Source organism: Ambystoma mexicanum, chromosome 2q (genome assembly GCF_040938575.1).
Source record: "Ambystoma mexicanum isolate Mex_15411 chromosome 2q, UKY_AmexF1_1, whole genome shotgun sequence".
NCBI lineage: Eukaryota > Metazoa > Chordata > Amphibia > Caudata > Ambystomatidae > Ambystoma > Ambystoma mexicanum.
This window is the reverse complement of record NC_090924.1, coordinates 1,483,849,998-1,483,868,365: the sequence shown is the minus strand read 5'-3', so window position 1 is coordinate 1,483,868,365 and position 18,368 is coordinate 1,483,849,998.

The window sequence follows — 18,368 nt, the reverse complement described above, 5'->3', positions numbered from 1 at the left end:
AGCAGGCCGGGTTCCTCAGTGAGTTTGAGAGAAGCACGTTGGAGTCCTTGGGGGTCCTCAAGGGGAGAGCACAGGCCCGCCTCAGGGAAATAGATGCAGAGTTCGATAATGCCCTGGCCGAAACTCTTGGGGAACATGGTGAGTCAAAGGACGAGGCCGCTGCCTTTGTAAATAGTTCTTTAGGAGTGGGCTTCATTTGTTTTCTTTTTTATTTGGAGTTCATGGACTTAGCTCCACATCTTGTCATTAGTTATTTCTTCTTACACTTCTTATGGATGTTGATTTATGTTTTGGGATCCTGGACCCTGGAGCTTTGTATATAGTTGGACGAATATATATATATATATATATTTATATTTAAATTCATCACAATGGAGGAATGTTTCTTTTTATGATTTCTGTTTACATTGTGAGAAGCATTATTGGACATGGACCACTTTTTTGAGTTTTTCTTTTTTTGCATCAGATTTATTTTTGTTTGATTTTCATTTGGATTACATTCATGTTGATTTTACTGGTTGTCTTTTAGTAAGTGTGAGTTTTATGAATCAATACATTTTTATTCCTTGAAATACAAGTGGTGTCAGCTCTCAATGGTTTGGTGCATGTCTCACTCTTCCTTGGTTCTGGTACATGTCCCTGCTGTTGAACAATGTTGTTCATGTGCGTGCAAACATGCATGTGTGAATTCGTGATTCCCATGCCATGGGGAATGTACTGGGGAGCACACTGGTGGGGGGGGCAGCGTGTGGAGGCATTTTAGTGGACATATGCTACATGATTGCATGTCAGGCCAATGTGTTGGGGGGGACATGAGTTGGGGCCTGCCTGCAGGTTGCCGTCACTGGCAGGGGTGGGGAGACATGAGTCCGGCCCGCATGCAGATTGCCGTCACTGGTGGGGGACATGAGTCTGGGCCTGCTTGCAGGTTGCCATCATTGGAGGGGTGGGAGGACATGAGACGGGGCCTGCATGCTGGTTGCCATCACTGCTGGGCGGTGGGAGACATGAGTCGGGGCCTGTATGCAGGTTGCTGTCACTGGTGGAGGGGACATGGGTCGGGGCCTGCATTTCGGGTATGGTGATGGGTGGTGGGGGGGTCTCTTGTGGTGTCGGCTGCCTGCAGCGTATGGTCACGGGTGAGCTGCCTTCAGGGTATGGTCACAAGTGATGGGGGTGCCCTTGTGGTGTGGGCTGCCTGCGGGGTATGGTCACAGGGGATGGGGGGCCCTTGTGGTGTGGGCTGCCTGTGGGGTATGGTCACGGATGATGGGGGTCTCTTGTGGTGTGGGCTGCCTGCAGGGTATGGTCACGGGTGATGGCGGGGTCCCTTGTGGTGCAGGCTTCCTGTGGGGTATGGTCACAGGTGATGGGGGGCCCTTGTGTTGAGGGTTGCCTGCAGGGTATGGTCACGGGTGATGGGGGCCCTTGTGGTGTAGGCTGCCTGTGGGGTATGGTCATGGGTGATGGGGTGTCCCTTGTGGTGTGGGCTGCCTGCAGGGTATGGTCACGGGTGAGCTGCCTGCAGGGTATGGTCACAGGTGATGGGGGGCCCTTGTGTGTGGGCTGCCTGCGGGGTATGGTCATCGGTGAGCTGCCTGCAGGGTATGGTCACAGGTGATGAGGGGCTCTTGTGGTGTGGGCTGCCTGTGGGGTATGGTCACGGGTGATATGGGGCAGTCTCTTGTGGTGTGGGCTGCATGCGGGGTATGGCAACGGGTGATGGGGGGTCTCTTGTGGTGTCGGTTGCCTGCAGGGCATGGTCAAGAGTGAGCTGCTTGCGGGGTATGGTCACAGGTGATGGGTTGTCCCTTGTGTGTGAGCTGCCTGAGGGGTATGGTCACAGGTGATGGGGTTCCCTTGTAATGTGGGCTGCCCGCGGGTATGGTCACGGGTGATGTGGGATCCCTTGTGGTGTGGACTGCCTGCAGGGTATGGTCACACATGATGGGGGTCTCTTGTGATGTGGATTGCCTGCAGGGTATGGTCACGGGTGATGGCAGGGTCCCTTGTGGTGTGGCCTTCCTGCGGGGTATGGTCACGGGTGATGGGGGCAGCCTCTTATGGTGTGGGCTGCATGCGGGGTATTGTGACGGGTGATGGGGGCCCTTGTGGTGAGGGCTGCCTGCAGGATATGGTCACAGGTGATGGGGGGATCCCTTGTGGTGTGGGCTGCCTGCGGGGTATGGTCACAGGGAATGGGGGCCCTTGTGGTGTAGGCTGCCTGCAGGGTATGGTCATGGGTGATGGGGGGTCCCTTGTGGTGTGGGCTGCCTGGGGGGTATGGTCAAGGGTGAGCTGCCTGCAGGGTATGGTCACAGGCGATGGGGCCCTTGTGGTGTGGACTGCCTGTGGGGCATGGTCACGGGTGATGGGGGGGTCCCTTGTGGTGTGGGCTGCCTGCAGGGTATGGTCACAGGTGATGGAGGGCCTTGTGGTGTGGGCTGCCTGCGGGGTATGGTCATGGGTGAGCTGCCAACAGAGTATGGTCACAGGTGATGGGGGCTCTTGTGGTGTGGGCTGCCTGCGGGGTATGGTCACGGGTGATGGGTGGCAGTCTCTTGTGGTGTGGGCTGCCTGAGGAGTATGGTCACGGGTGATGGGGGTCCCTTGAGGTTTGGGCTGCCTGCGGGGTATGTTCACGGGTGATGGGGGGTCCCTTGTGGTGTGGGCTACCTGCAGGGTTTGGTCATTGGTTATGGGGGGTCTCTTGTGGGGTGGTATGCCTATGAGGTATGGTCACGGGTGATGGGGGGTCCCTTGTGGTGTGGGCTGCCTGCAGGGTATGGTCCCAGGTGATGGGGGTGCCTTGTGGTGTGGGCTGCTTGCGGGGTATGGTCACAGGGAATGGGGGCCCTTGTGGTGTAGGCTGCCTGCAGGGTATGGTCATGGGTGATGGGGGGTCCCTTGTGGTGTGTGCTGCCTGTGGGGTATGGTCAAGGGTGAGCTGCCTGCAGGGAATATTCACAGGTGAAGGGGTCCCTTGTGGTGTGGACTGCCTGTGGGGCATGGTCACGGGTGATGGGAGGGTCCCTTGTGGTGTGGGCTGCCTGTGGGGTATGGTCACAGGTGATGGAGGGCCTTGTGGTGTGGGCTGCCTGCGGGGTATGGTCATGGGTGAGCTGCCTGCAGAGTATGGTCACAGGTGATGGGGGGCTCTTGTGGTGTGGACTGCCTGCGGGGTATGGTCACGGGTGATGGGGGCAGTCTCTTGTGGTGTGGGCTGCCTGCGGAGTATGGTCCGGGTGATGGGGGTCCCTTGAGGTTTGGGCTGCCTGCGGGGTATGGTCAGGGGTGATGGGGGTCCCTTGTGGTGTGGGCTGTCTGCAGGGTTTGGTCACGGGTGATGGGGGGTCTCTTGTGGTGTGGTATGCCTATGGGGTATGGGCACGGGTGATGGGGGGTTCCTTGTGGTGCGGGCTGCCTGCAGGGTATGGTCACAGGTGATGGGGGTCCCTTGTGGTTTGGGCTGCCTGCGGGGTGTGGTCACAGGTGATGGGGGTCCCTTGTGGTGTGGGCTACCTGCAGGGTTTGGGCACGGGTAATGGGGGGTCTCTTCTGGTGTGGTATGCCTATGGGGTATGGTCACGGGTGATGGGGGTCCCTTGTGGTGTGGGCTGCATGCAGGGTATGGTCCCAGGTGATGGGGGTGCCTTGTGGTGTGGGCTGCTTGCGGGGTATGGTCACGGGTGATGGGGGTCCCTTATGGTGTGGGATGCCTACGGGGGGTGTTAGCGGCTGATGGCTGGCGCGAGCCGGGTAGGCGATTTTGCGGGGGTACGCGCAGCCCTTTCCACACGATTTGGCTGGCGCGAGCGGGGTATGCAAGTTTGCAGGGATACAGACGGGGTACGTGCAGGTCTTTCCGCATAATTTGGCTGGTGTGAATGGGGTACACAATTTTGCAGGGGTGCAGATGGGACATGCACGTCCCTTTCCACGCGATTTGGCAGGTGCAAGCGGGGTACGCGATTTTGCCGGGGTGCATACGTGGCACACGTGACCCTTTCCACGCGATTTGGCTGGTGCAAGCAGGGTACGCTCCTATTTCTCACACGATTATGATGGAGGGGGGCTGTGTGCTGGACCACGGATGGCGTCGGTCCTTGCGTCGTATTGACCATTTCACCCACTTTTTCCTGTGCACAGGGCAGTGTTGGGGTCGTTACTGGCGCTGCTTGCTGTTCATTGCACCACGGCTATTGATGCCTTGGGAAATCCATGAAACCGCGTGCCGCGCAATTGCTGGTTTGTGCCACAGCTGCTTCTGCGCTGGATTCTATGAATCGGGTCCACAGTGTCTCAGGAATAAGACAGGAATTGGACTACTTAAACCGACAAGAAGATCCACAGGAATGTACTTACTACAAATACTGGAAAGAAAAAACATACTTGTAAATGAAATCTTTCACATTTCCTACATGTGGAAACATACATGCACTCTGTGCAACCATGTCATTCAGGAACAAGTCCCTAATGAATGCTTTGTGTATGTATCAATGCTGTGACTCCATTCCATTTCAGCAACTGGGGCAAAATGCAAACCATAGAATGTGGTGTGGGTTGTGCAATTCTGAGATTCGTCCGACACGACATATACACTCACATAGTCAATATGTGATATTAATGCTCTTAAGATAGAATGCCGACTGTACCAAAACAACTGCAAACTTACTGCCTTCACACAAAGACAGGTATCAGAGGAGGAGCAGCAATGAGATTCTAGATGTCATGCAGAAAAGTCAGCATTACGGATGGTTTGGGAGGACGGTAAGGATCTGGGTCTGGCTTGAAGCAGAAATTCCAGTGAGAAGGTCTGCGTAATCCCCAAAACACAGGTAAGTACTCCAGACAACTGGCAGAGCAGCTCGGGACAGCGGGTGTAGAGAGACTGTGTGCCAAAGGAACCAGAGGGGCAGAGGATAGAGACCAGCGGGAGACAGGACCGGAGAGCCAAAAATCAAGGCAGGGTAAGCAAGCAGAGAGGAGAGCTGGGAAAGCGGGACAGAGAGAGGGAGAGAGAAAGTGCTGGGGGATGGCGCGGAGAGAAACCAACACCGCGTACAGGGAACGAGAACCTGCCGCAAGTGGGGGAAAAGCTGTCAAACTAGCAAAAGGGATGATAGGGGTTGCAACCCTCACTCCCGAACCACAGAAGCCGAATAGATCGACCCTCCCACCTTGGTTAGCACAGGCGCCTGAACTGAGTAACACAAGAAGCCACGTGGCAGCCAATGGGGGGAAGACGGAGTAAGGGAAAAGGGGTGGAATGACAAAGGAAAGGAGGGGAAAACATAATATGCAAATGTAACAATAGCTACCTTCAACTCAATTCTCATATACAAATATCCTAACTCCTAAACCTGACCTATCCTGACCTGACCTCCTGAACACAACATGAACCTAGTGTAAATCAATCAAATGTATTCTTATACTCTTAGCATTCCCTTAAGTGTGGCCCAAAAGACATTGCTTTAAGCACACTGAACATGGTTTTAGAAACTCATACATAACATGATACGAAAGCAAACAGATGAATGTTTCTTTTGCGAACACAGCTTTTCTTGGCACACAAGCATGATGGCACAAACTGGGAGGAAAACATTAGACTCATGGCCCAATGGGCACAGTGAAGCAACAAACAACATATGGCACACAGAATACACAACACATATCTTTTCCAAGGAAAGGCACCATGTCATTACTCCCAAAACACTGGAATAGGATTCATGACCCTCCCTGAAACACTCCTGGCATTTAAATCAGAACTTGAAGAGGAAACTGGCATAGCTTTTGTCCATATATCAATTCAACTGCGTGTTTCCTCACACACACAGCCATATTCAACTACATCTGTTGGATGCAATAACAAAAAGGATGAATGCACTCATCTGACTGTCCGGGCGCCTCACGAGGACACCTGGACCCGGAAGACTGAAGCCCAAAACGAACACCAAAGGCGCTCGTAGTTCCCCGCCATAGCCCGGCGCCTGCTACTTCATGCTTGACTGCTTCTTAATCATCGCCGCAGCCCAACAGTCCTCCGGCGTCCGAAATGCTGCCTGAATCCTCAAGTCCGCCAATGCTGCCGCACATGCATATAATTAGTAATTATCTGCACTGAGGCACGAGCAGTTGAGGACTTTAAACCGTTCTTTGATTGCCCGCTGTAGAGCCGCGCGAAACCACAGGACTACACCATTCCCAAAGCATGCTGGGAAATGTAGTTTTTTACCATGGCCTCTTCATTTGAAGAATGCATGAAAGGAAGAACAGATAACTACATAGTTCAAATGAGTGCGGAAATCGAATGACTAAGTACATTGGATAAGTGTATAGAATGGATGAGCATCTCGAACTGATGAGTGTGTAGAGCTGATGAATATGTGGAGCGGATGAGTATGTAGAGCATGTAACAGCTCCAGGTCTTATCTGCAGATATCTGCAAGAGAAGCAAGTACTGCGCATGAATGTGGATAGCTGATGAATTCGGATGTGCGGAGAATATGTAGATCTCTGGAGAAGATGAATGTATAGAATGAATGAATGTATAGAACAGATGAATGTATAGAGCAGTTGAGTGTATAGAGCGGACGAGTGTATAGAGCGGACGAGTGCGTAGAGTGGATGAGTGCGTAGAATGGACGAGTGCGTAGAATGGACGAGTGCGTAGAGGGGGTGAGTGCGGAGAGGGGGTGAGTGCGTAGAGGGGGTGAGTGCATAGAGGGGGTGAGTGCACAGAGGGGGTGAGTGCATTGAGGGGGCGAGAACGTTGAAGGGGTGAGTGCATAATATGTATGAGGGCATAAAGTGGATTAGTGCCTGGAGCAAATGAGCGCACAGAATTGCGTATATAGACGTATATAGTATGGTTTGGAATGCAGAGAACATTAAAAAAAATCATATTACTCATCATATCTCACCACCACGCTTACTCTCTCCTTTACATCACCACTCAACTTGAACACAGAGATACTATGACACCATTCGGTATAACTGTTCTCATACTAACATCCGCCGCTCACTCCAAACACTGCTGGTTACACACCCCCAGCCAGGCGTTCTTCTCAGGCCTAACGCAGCCACATCCGGTTTGGATAAACCCTGCCGGAGCGAACACATACTCCTGATCTCTCAACCCCCTCACCTACAGCTAAGAAGCAGCTATCACACGAATAACGCACGAGCAGCACACATACCCGGTGCTCACATGTACCTTTTGACTCCCTCTACTCTCTCTGCTGATCTGAACTTCGGTTCCCAAGGGCGTTCAACCTACCAGCGCCTTCAGACCATACCAATGGTATATAAGGCGCTATATAAATGCAAAATAATATAACATAATATAACATTTCTTGAATACAAAGTGCCGTCTTTTGCCCCAAACTGTATTCCTGACAGTACCTCCTCTCTCAGGGCCCTTTCCAAGCTTTGCTTTCTCCGGATGGCGCAAATGAAATTGGCACACCCAACGAGGTGCATGAACCGCAGTAGCCGGTTCCCATGAACAGTCCTCTGGTCCATAGACCACCCATTGAATGAGATACCATCATTTCATTTTGTCTTCGCCTGGAGTCCAGTATTTTCTTCACCTCGTATTCCATCTGCCTTCCTTGATAATTGCTGGAGGTCTCTGTGCGCGCGTCCCAAGAGCTGCGGGGTTAAGCAAAGACACATGGAACACGGATGTATCTTCAATGATTGGGGCAAATGCAGTTTAACCACCACCTTAGATATACATTTAATCACCTCATAGGGTCCAATAAACGTAGGTGCAAATTTTCGAGGTCCTCTTAGAAGCAAATTGTGAGTAGACGACCATACCTTATCTCCCACCTTATACTGAGGAGTCTCTCTCCTTCTCTTGTCTGCATATCTTTTATACTGTTCCTTGGCCTGTTCTTAATTGCTCGTGCCTTCTGTCTGATGGTCAGAAGTAACTGTTTCCTTTCCCGATGTGTAAAAATATTCTCTACATCAGGTAAATGCTCAGGTAACATATTTTGCACTTGGCCGTACAAATATTAATTCGGAGCCATACCAAATGATGGGTGTTCGGTGTTATTATAGGTGAATTCAGCCAACCATAAGGATTGCACCCAAGATTCGCGACCATCATTTAGATAACAGCGCAAATATTGCTCCAGTGTCTGATTGACTTTCTCAGTTTTTCCATCCGTCTGTGGGTGATAGCTTGTGGACAAGGCACAGTCAATTCCTAACATCTGACAGAAAGCACGCCAAAATTTGGAAGTGAATTGAGGTCCTCTATCTGACACAATTCTCTGGGGTAAACCATGTAAACGACCACATGTTGCAGGAACAACTCCAATTTCCCCGCTCCCGGAATACCTTGACAAGGCACAAAATGAGCTGGCTTGGATAGATAATCCACTACCACCCATATAGTATCATACTGATCATCAGGAGGCAAGTCAGTAATGAAATCCATGGATATATGTGTCCAAACATTCTCAGGAGTTGGTAAAGGCTGGAGCAGCCCCGCTTTCTTGGTATGGTATGTCTTGCTACGTACACATGTTTCACACTATTGGATATATTTCATAGAGTCCTGTCTCAATCCTGGCCACCAAAAATAGTTTTCCAGCATACCTTGTGTCTTTTTGCTTCCTGAATGTCCTGCCAAAGGTGAATTTTGACACCAATGCATGGCTTTCTTTTGTAAATCCAGTGTGGGCAAATAGAATCTACCAGCATAATAGGGAAGACCATTGCGAAAAGTTTATAATGGATTCTCCATTTCATTCTTTCTTGTCTTTTCATTTTTTGTTTCACTTGTCTCAACAATTGAGTCATTACAGCTCCCACTACTTTCTCCACTGGAATGATAGTTTTAACTTCTGTTATACTGTTTTCAAGATTTTGCTGCCTAGACAAAGCATCAGCTTTTCCATTCTTTTTTCCTGGTATAAAAGTTACCATAAAATTAAATTCATTAAAGTACTGTGACCACCGTAATTGCCGTTGACTCAGAGTATGGGCCGTCTGGAAATACTGTAGGTTCTTATGATCAGTGACAACCACCACCTGATGTTTGGCCCCCAGCAAATAATGCCTCCACTCCAAAAAGGCTGCTCGAATTGCCAATAGTTCTTTGTCATTAATGGAATAATTTGTTCACAACTAGTAAGCTTACAAGAGTAGAAAGCGACTGGATGCCACACCCCTTCTTCGTCTCGTAGAGACAACACTGCCCCAACCGCCAGATTGGACGCATCTGTTTCCACTTGGAAAGGATTCCCCGGATTCGGGTGTCTCAGTACCGGAGCTGATGTGAACGCTTCCTTCAACTCTTGAAAAGCTTCTTCTGCCTCAGAGTTCCAACAAAAACTAGTGGCCTTCCTTAATAATTTCCTGATAGGTGTAACAATTTGGGAAAAATTGGAAATAAATCGACTGTAAAAATTAGCAAAACCCAAAAAGGACTGAATATCCATGATGCATTGAGGCGCTGGCCATTCAGTGACTGCTTGAACCTTTTTCTTGTCCATCACTATCCCAGAAGGGGTCAAAATAAAACCAAGAAATTTCAATTGAGTGGTATGAAAGGCACATTTTTCCAGTTTTACATACAACTGATAGTCTTGTAATCTTTTTAACACTGCTCTAACATGACCTATATATTGCTCTTCAGAATATGAGTAAATCAAAATGTCATCTATATATACTATGACAAACGCATCCAGAAACTCACTCAACAGCTCCTGCATGAAGTACTGAAATGCTGGAGTGGCGTTACACAGTCCGAAAGGCATGAAAAGTTATTCGAACAAGCCAAATTTAGTTCTGAAGGCCGTCTTCCACTCATCTCCCTCTTTTTCACAAATTAAATGATAGGCCTCTCTCAAATCTAGTTTTGTGTACACCACTGCTGTCTTAACTTGATCCAATAACACTGAAATCAAGGGCAAAGGATATCTGTTCTTTACCGTCACCTTATTCAAAGCTCGATAATCAATGCATGTCCTAAGAGTTCCTTCTTTCTTAGGGACAAAGAATAAAGGAGACGAGACGGGTGAGATTGAATGTCTAATAAAACCCTTACTCAACATCTCATCCAAATATTCCCGTAAATGCTGGTTTTCTGTTTCAGTCAAAGCATAGATTCTGCTACAAGGTAACTTTGCCCCTGGCTCCAACTCAATTACGCAATCATATGATCTATGGGATGGTGACCTGTCCGCTCCCCCTTTGTCAAAGACTTTAGACAAATCTTGGTATTGGTCCGGAATGCCCCCAGCCACTGCTTCCACCAGTTGGGGTTCCGCCACTTGCTCTGCCAACAATAATGCGGGGCCCATCTTCTCCTCCATGTGACCCTCACACTCCAAACCTTCAAAGCTCACCTAACGCTTAACCCAATCAATCCTGGGATTGTGCTGAATTAACCAAGGCATGCCCAGGATGAGTCCAAACTGAGGTGCCACTATTAAATCAAATACAATTCCCTCCAAATGCCCAGACCCGCACTTCATTTTAATGGACTGAGTCTGTTGACAAATGGGCCCAGAAATCAAGGGAGACTTATCCACCGATTGCACCCCCTCCACCTGTGATTTTTCTCTTAATGGTAAGCACAGCCTCTTGGCCAACCCAATATCAATGAAATGACCTGTAGCTCCTTAGTCTACCATGACTGATACTATCTGTTTTGTACAGGCAAAGAATAAAGTCACCAAAATGTACAAATGCGACTTTCTTTTCCCTGCCGTGTTGGCTATCCAATTGGGGAACCTAGTCTCCTCTGGGCCTGTCACCTGAGTTCCCCTCTAAGGCCGACCCAATCCTTTTTCTGTCTCCCCTTTGCTTCTGTCTCCACTGGCTCCTTTTTTTGGAATATTAGGGCAGGTCCTAATATAAAGTCCTGGTTGCCCACAATATAAACAAAAATTGTTAGTTGTGCGTTGTTCCTTTTCTGCTGTAGACAATGGTCCTCTCACTCCACCAATCTGCATAGGTTCTCCTTCTATATTCCTACTTCCTTTTCCCCGATCCAGTCTGGCAAAGGGCACTACTTCTGGTCTTTTCTTATCTCCCTTGCGCTCATTGATACGATGATTTAGTCGTAACACTAAATCAATCATGGCAGTACAGGTAGTCGGTTGAGGTTCTACCTGAGCGATCGCATCTTTCAATTCTTCCTTTAACACTTGATAAAATAACACAGTCTTTTTATTCTCTGGCCAATCTGTTTCAATCACTATCCTATTAAACAGGGTAACATACGCCACTAAGTCCCGAGTTCCTTGTGTTAGGGCCAACATTTCTTTGTCTTGAGCCAGAAAAACTTCCCTGCGATCAAACAGTCTTCCAAATTCCCCCAGGAAACCATCCCAATTACACAATAAAGGATCATCCTTCTGTACCAGAGGCATTGCCCAAGCGGCAGCATCCCCCATTAGATATGAAATGATGAATGCTGTCCTAGCCTGTATGGTCTCAAAGGCCGTGGGTTTACACAAAAAGTGTAATCTGTACTGGGTTAAGAAGGTCATATATTTCTTGGGATCCCCCGTGAATCTTTCGGGTGCCGCTAAAGGCACACTACTAGGGGGCTGCACAATCACTGTGGCTGGGGCTCTACCCGTTGAAACACCTGTAGAGGAGCCAGCCCCCTCCAACGGGGTGCCTTGTGCAACCAAACCCTGCACCTGAGCCTTTAACATATTTGATTCTTGTCTAACTTGTACTAACGCCACTTGAATATCCTGTAGTGCTTTTAGCACTTCCGCAAAAGAAGGAGGATTCATCTCCATTTGGCCTGGGTGGTTCAATTACCCCGAAATTGACGGCAGATAATTCTGTCAAACTAGCAAAAGGAATGATAGGGTCGCGACCCCCTCTCCCAAACCCCAGAAGCCAAATAGATTGACCCTCCCACCTTGGTTAGCACGGGCACCTGAACTGAGTAACACAGGAAGCCACGTAGCAGCCAATGGAGGGAAGACGGAGTTAGGGAAAGGGGGTGAAATGACAAAGGAAAGGAGGGGAAAACATAATATGCAAATGTAACAATAGCTACATCCAACTCAATTCTCATATACAAATATCCTAACTCCTAAACCTGACCTATCCTGACCTCCTGAACACCACATGAACCTATTGTACATCAATGAAATGTATTCTTATACTCTTAGCATTCCCGTAAGTGTGGCTCAAAAGACACTGCTTTAAGCACACTGAACATGGTGTTAGAAACTCATACATAACATTATACGAAAGCAAACAGATGAATGTTTCTTTTGCGAACACAGCTTTTCTTGGCACACAAGCATGATGGCACAAACTGGGTGGAAAACATTAGACTCATGGCCCAATGGGCACAGTGAAGTGACAAACAACATATGGCACACAGAATACACAACACATATCTTTTCCAAGGAAAGGCACCGTGTCATTACTCCCAAGACACTGGTATAGGATTCATGACCCTCCCTGAAACACTCATGTCATTTAAATCAGAACTTGAAGAGGAAACTGGCATTGCTTTAGTCCATATATCAATTTGACGGCGTGTTTCCTCACACGCACAGCCATATTCAACTACATCTGTTGGATGCAATAACAAAAAGGATGAATGCACTCATCTGTCGGTCAGGGTGCCTCACGAGGACACCCGGACCCTGAAGACTGAAGCCCAAAACGAACGCCAAAGATGCTCGTAGTTCCCCGCCACAGCCCGACGCCTGCTACTTCATGCTTGACTGCTTCTTATTTATCGCCGCAGCCCAACAGTCCTCCAGCGTCCGAAATGCTGCCTGAATCCTCACATCCTCCAACGCTGCCACCCGTGCATATAATTAGTAATTATCTGCACTGAGGCATGGGCGGTTGAGGACTTTAAACCGTTCTTTGATTGCCAGCTGTAGAGCCGCACGAAACCACAGAACTACACCATTCCCAAAGCATGCTGGGAAATGTAGTTTTTTACCATGGCCTCTTCATTTCTTAAATACAAAGCGTCGTCTTTTGCCCCAAACTGTATTCCTGACAAAAGCAAAGCAGAAGCTTACTGGCAAGGACCGGAGGAAAGAATAGATGGCGGGCAGCCAAAGAGGATATCACAGCGTTAAGACCCACAGGAGAAAGGCACATCAGGGTTACAAAATGCCAACCGCTGGGAGGCATGAGAATAAGAACCTCACAGCGGTCTGCCATCTTGGAAAGAACTAGCCCACACCAAGTGTGCAGCACAAGACTTAACATCAATGGAGGCGAGTCCTTCATCTGCCCCAGAAGCGCCAACCACCCGGGCGTGTAACAGTATGCCCCCTCTTGTGCCATGGGCTCCTTGGTTTCCCTGGGTGAGCTTTGTGAAACTTGCAGAGAAAAAGAGGGGCATACACAAAAGACTCCAAGGAGCTTTCTGATGCCGGGTGACCTTTCTAACTCATCATCTGCGATACCGGGAGTCGCATATCTGGGCCACCTCGTACTCCTCGGGTTCCTGCATGGGCGTGGTGCGAGTACAGGGGACAGAGAGACCAGCTGCATCCGGTTCTACAGGGCGCATAAGGGAAGAATGCATGCGTTTGAGACTCCCAGGGAGCCTCCGTCGAAAGGCCACAGGGTTTATCTTGGACAGGACCTCGAAAGGTCCTAGATCACTGGGAGAAAAAATGGAGGGGCGAACCCAACGGAGAAGGAATCTTGTGGACAGCCAGACCTTAGAACCAACCTCCCAAGCAGGCCCCTCCGCTCAATGCCGATCGGCTTGTTTCTTGTAGTTTCTTCTGCTGTTTTGAAGGCTTAATTCCGTAGTCTTGTGGGCTTCTGAGATCTAAGCTAAAGTGTCCCCAATCAATGGTATGTTGGAAGGAAAGGATAACAAGGGTAGGATACCAAGGGGATGTTGTCCATATGTGCAGATGTAGGGGCTCATGCCCAATGCAGAGTGGAGGGAATTGTTGTATGCAAATTCTGCAGTGGGCAATAGAGACACCCAGTTATCCTGTAGCTGATTGGTAAAGTATTTTAAGTATTGTTGTAGAGTACTGTTGACGTGCTCGGTCTGGCCACTGGTCTGAGTGTGGAACCAGGAAGACAGAACCCTGTCAATACCAGGTCTCTCACAGAGGGCTTTCCAGAGCCTGGACGTGTACTGGCGTCCTCTGTCAGACACTATCTTCTCAGGTAGGCCATGAAGATGAAACACATACCTAATGTGGATTTCGGCCATCTTGGAGCCCAAAGGAATCTCAGGTAAGGGTGAGAAATGCGCTAGCTCGGAAAAGCAGTCCACTCTAACCATAATACAAGAACCGTCTTGTGAGCGAGGTATCTCCATGATAAAAATAGGTGGAAATGTGGCTCCAATGACGAGCTGGCAGTGGTCCTTGCTCTAGCGGCCCTACGAGCCTTTGAGTGCAATGTTTGCTGCACGCACATATGGGGCCAGCCTTGGTGTATTCCTCAGCATCAGGAGACATACCCGGCCAATAGAAAGAACGTCTCATGAGATCCAAAGTGCACTTCTTACCACGATGGCAAACAGTGAAATTGTCGTGACACCATGACATGACTGATAGCCGCAAACTCTTGTTGGGGATGTACAAGCGCTGGTTCACAAAGAGCAGGCCGTCCTTCTCTTGGACCTTGCCCTGGAGGATGTTATATCTGAGTACAGGACCCTGGACTGTAGCTTCTTTGACGTGTTGGAGAAATGACGAGACCAACAATACAATCCTGTTCCTGGGGAAAACAGGTTTGTGCGTGGTGCCGGAGGTCTGTTTTACGAATCACGACAAGAGAGGGCATCGGCCAAAACATTGAGACTACCAGGCAGGTAGGTGATTGAGAAGTCGTATTGGGAGAAAAAATATGCCCACCTGGCCTGCCGTGAATTGACACACTCCATCTGTTGGAGTACTTTGAGGTTTGTACGTATGAGAAATGGGAGAGCCCCTCCTTGAAGCAAATGCCACCACTCCTTGCATGCCAATTAATGGCCAGCAGTTGCTTTTCAATTACCAAATAATTAGCCTGGCTGGTCGTGAGGGTCTAGGAGAGATATGTGATGGGGTGCTCAACACCGTCATGTTCCTGTAAAGTGCTGCACCTACTGCAGCGGAGGAAGCATCCGCTTCCACAATGAATGGTGGAGTTTGATCGGGTTGGTGGAGTATGGGAGCAGAACACAAGGGAGTTTTGAGTAAATCCAACCATAGCCCAGCTGCTTCGATCCAGCAAAACGGCATAGCTATCTTCTTAAGTAGGCTTGTGAGGGGCAACACAATGTTGGAGAACTGTGGGATGAATTTACGATAGAAGTTTGCCAGACCTAAGAACTCTGAACTTCTTTGACCGAGTTAGGTTCAGGCCATTCGAGGATGGCAGAGACTTTTTAGGGTCCATCATGATCCCCTGGCTAGAGAGGATAAATCCCAAATACGGATTAAAGACACCCCAAACACGCATGTTTCGAGTGGGTCTGTAGTCGATTAAGGACTTCCTGCAGGTGGGTTTGGTGATCCTGCTGCTTGGCAGAGTAGACGAGGATATTGTGTAGGTATATAATGGTAAAGTGAAATAATAAGTCTGAGAACAGCCGGTCCATGAACCTTTGGAAGATCGCTGGTGTGTTGACTAGCCAGAATGTTATTACTTTATATTCAAAGTGGCCGAACGGAGTCTGGAAAGCCGTTTTCCATTCGTCTGCTGCACGGACGAGGAGAAGATGGTAAGCGTTCCTTAGATCGAGCTTGGGAAATACGGTTGCCCCTGAACAGCTTACAGGACCTCTGATATAACGGTCATCGAATAGCGATTCCGAGTGGTGACGTTATAGAGTCCACGAAAGTCTATGCATGGTTTTAGCTCCAGAGAATCTCTCTTGGGTATGAAAAAGAAAGAAGTTCCTGCCGGAGAGCGGGATGCTTGGATCAGACCATTTGTGAGATTGGCATCCATGTAGTCTCAGAGAACCTTCTTTTCCCTCAGGGAGAAAGAACACATCCAGGGGGAGAGAGTACATCCTTCCGAAGGGCACTAAAGCGCCGGGAGTCAAGTCGATGGTGCAATCTTCGGGTTGGTGCAGAGGCAAATCAAAAGGGATTTTGTCAACAAAGACTTCCTTGAACTCCGTGAGTTCCACCGGTAGACAATGCACCCCAACCGGTTCTATGACAGTTATCGCTGTCACCGTCTCGTAACTAGGTCTTCGAAACAGTTCTTTTGATAGAAGGCAGACTTGAAGCTCAGTTGGTTTTGGGTCCATTGTTGGGTTATGCTTGCACAACCACGATATCCCAAGGATGACCGGGAAGTGGGCTGCATGGATTATATCAAACCTGATAGTTTCCTATTGCTGTAGAACAGTGGCTTGGAGGTCTTCGGTGGAATGAGTGATCAGCCAGAAGCTAAAGGGCTCGCCATGCACCCCTCCCACTTTCTGGTCTTCCTTCTTCTCAATACGATAGAGACTGACCTTCTTGGCCCAAATCTTGTCCACAAAGTTTCCTGCAGCTGCACAGTCTAGGAGGGCAGAGCATCGATCTTACGTTCCTATATCCTGAACTGTATGGCAATCACCATGTGGTGAGAGTCTTCAGGGGTGTTGGGAGAGGCCATTGATAGGGTAGCATAGGGACTGGTCTTGTTACCTCAGTAGCCCATCCCTCCTAGGACCAAGGTCGTCCATTTCCCGGATGTCAGGGGGGTACCTCGGGACACTCTCTAAGAAGGTGACCTTCGGAACCAGAGTACATACACAAGCCTTTTTCTTTCTGTTGTTTCTGTTCTTCTGGAGTCAAGGGACCTCAGGCGTTTCTGATTTGCATAGGTTCCTCTTTTGGTTGGCGAGAGGTAGATTGAGGAGTTGGAATATCGGATCTGCATTCTGACAACAGGTCAGAGGATGTGGATAAAGACGGAGAGTTGGGAACCTTGAGGATGATCTGAGGGTAATCAGCATGGTTGTAACATATGAGATGTGTGGGCTGATGAGCGCGGGGAGGGACAAAAGGTAGAGGCTGAAGAGCAGAGGGGAGAAGGAGGCTCCCTGAGGGACTCGGTGGGGGACTGAGCGAGGGGCAGAGGAAAAAGGATGAAAAAAGATGATTTGGGAGCGGTCATAGAGAAAAGATGAGATCCATCTAAGGGAAGAGTCCCTGATACCAAGGTCAAAGAGTCTGTTCTTGAGGATGGAGTGGTTGATCATGTGGTAGGCTGCCAAAAGGTCAAGGAGGATGAGTGCAGGGCAGCCATCAAAGTCTGCTGTTCTTTTCAGATCGTCCCAGATTGAGACAAGGTAGGATTCAGTCCCATGAAGGGGTCTGCAGCTACACTGGGAAGGTCAAAAAGGGTGTGGGATTCTGTGAAGCTGGGAATAGGCTGTGCAATCTAGTAGTTTGGCTATGAAGCGATTGTTAGAAAGGGGATGGTAATTGGAGCGGGGGAGCGGTTCAAGAGAGGGCTTTTTTAATAGCGGTTTAACGTGAGAGGTTTTGTATGCTTCTGGGAAGATCCCAGATGTTAGTGAGTGGTTGATTATACATCTGGAAAGGGTGCCTGCGCAGGTGGAGGAGAGAATGTTTTTGAGGAAGGCCGTGGAAAGGGTCTCCTGGGTATTTTAATGGGCAGAAATTAGAGAGAAGGCTTAAGAACCCACCGTGGGAGATTGCAGAGAAGGAGCTGAAGAGGGTGCGTGTCGGGTGCAGGGCTGGGGGTGGTCAGGAGTGAGGGGGAAGAGGGTGATAATTTAGCATTGATGGGTAGGTTCCTTTCAATGGCTATGTAGACGTAGTGGTCAGACAGAGTGTTGCACAGTGCTTAGGATACGGGTGGGGGGCAGAGAGGAAGAGCATAGAGGGGGGTCTTGAGCTCAGTGATAAGCAAGTGGAGTACTTTGCAGTTCTCATCTCTCTAGATTTGTTTTGGGAGGAAGGGTTGGTCTGCCTGGCGGTCCCAGTGATGGGTTTTGAGGTATTTGAGGGAAGGGCTGAATCATCTGGGAGAAGAGCCTGTGTGGTGGGAGGGGGGTCTTGTGGGGGTCAGGGGGATATAGCCTCAGAGAGCCATTGGTTGAAACTGAAGGGGACTGCGACCTCCCTGGAGGGGGAGCTTGGGATGGGAGGAGAGTAGGGGAGGATACATCTGGGTAGTAGTTACCTTGTTCCACAGTGGGATCCTGGATCCTGGAAGTGTTGGCAGGGAGAGGCAGGTAGGGAGGGGGGAACAAGAAAAAGCTGAGTGAACAGTCCAGATGAGGAGGCGGTGAGGGGGGAAGAGATCAGGTTGGACGAGCTGAACACTACATCTAAGGTGTGGACAGCAATGTATGTGGGGCCTGATATGAGTTGGGTCATACTGAGGACTTCCAAGTTGTCAATGAGATGACAGGTCATGGG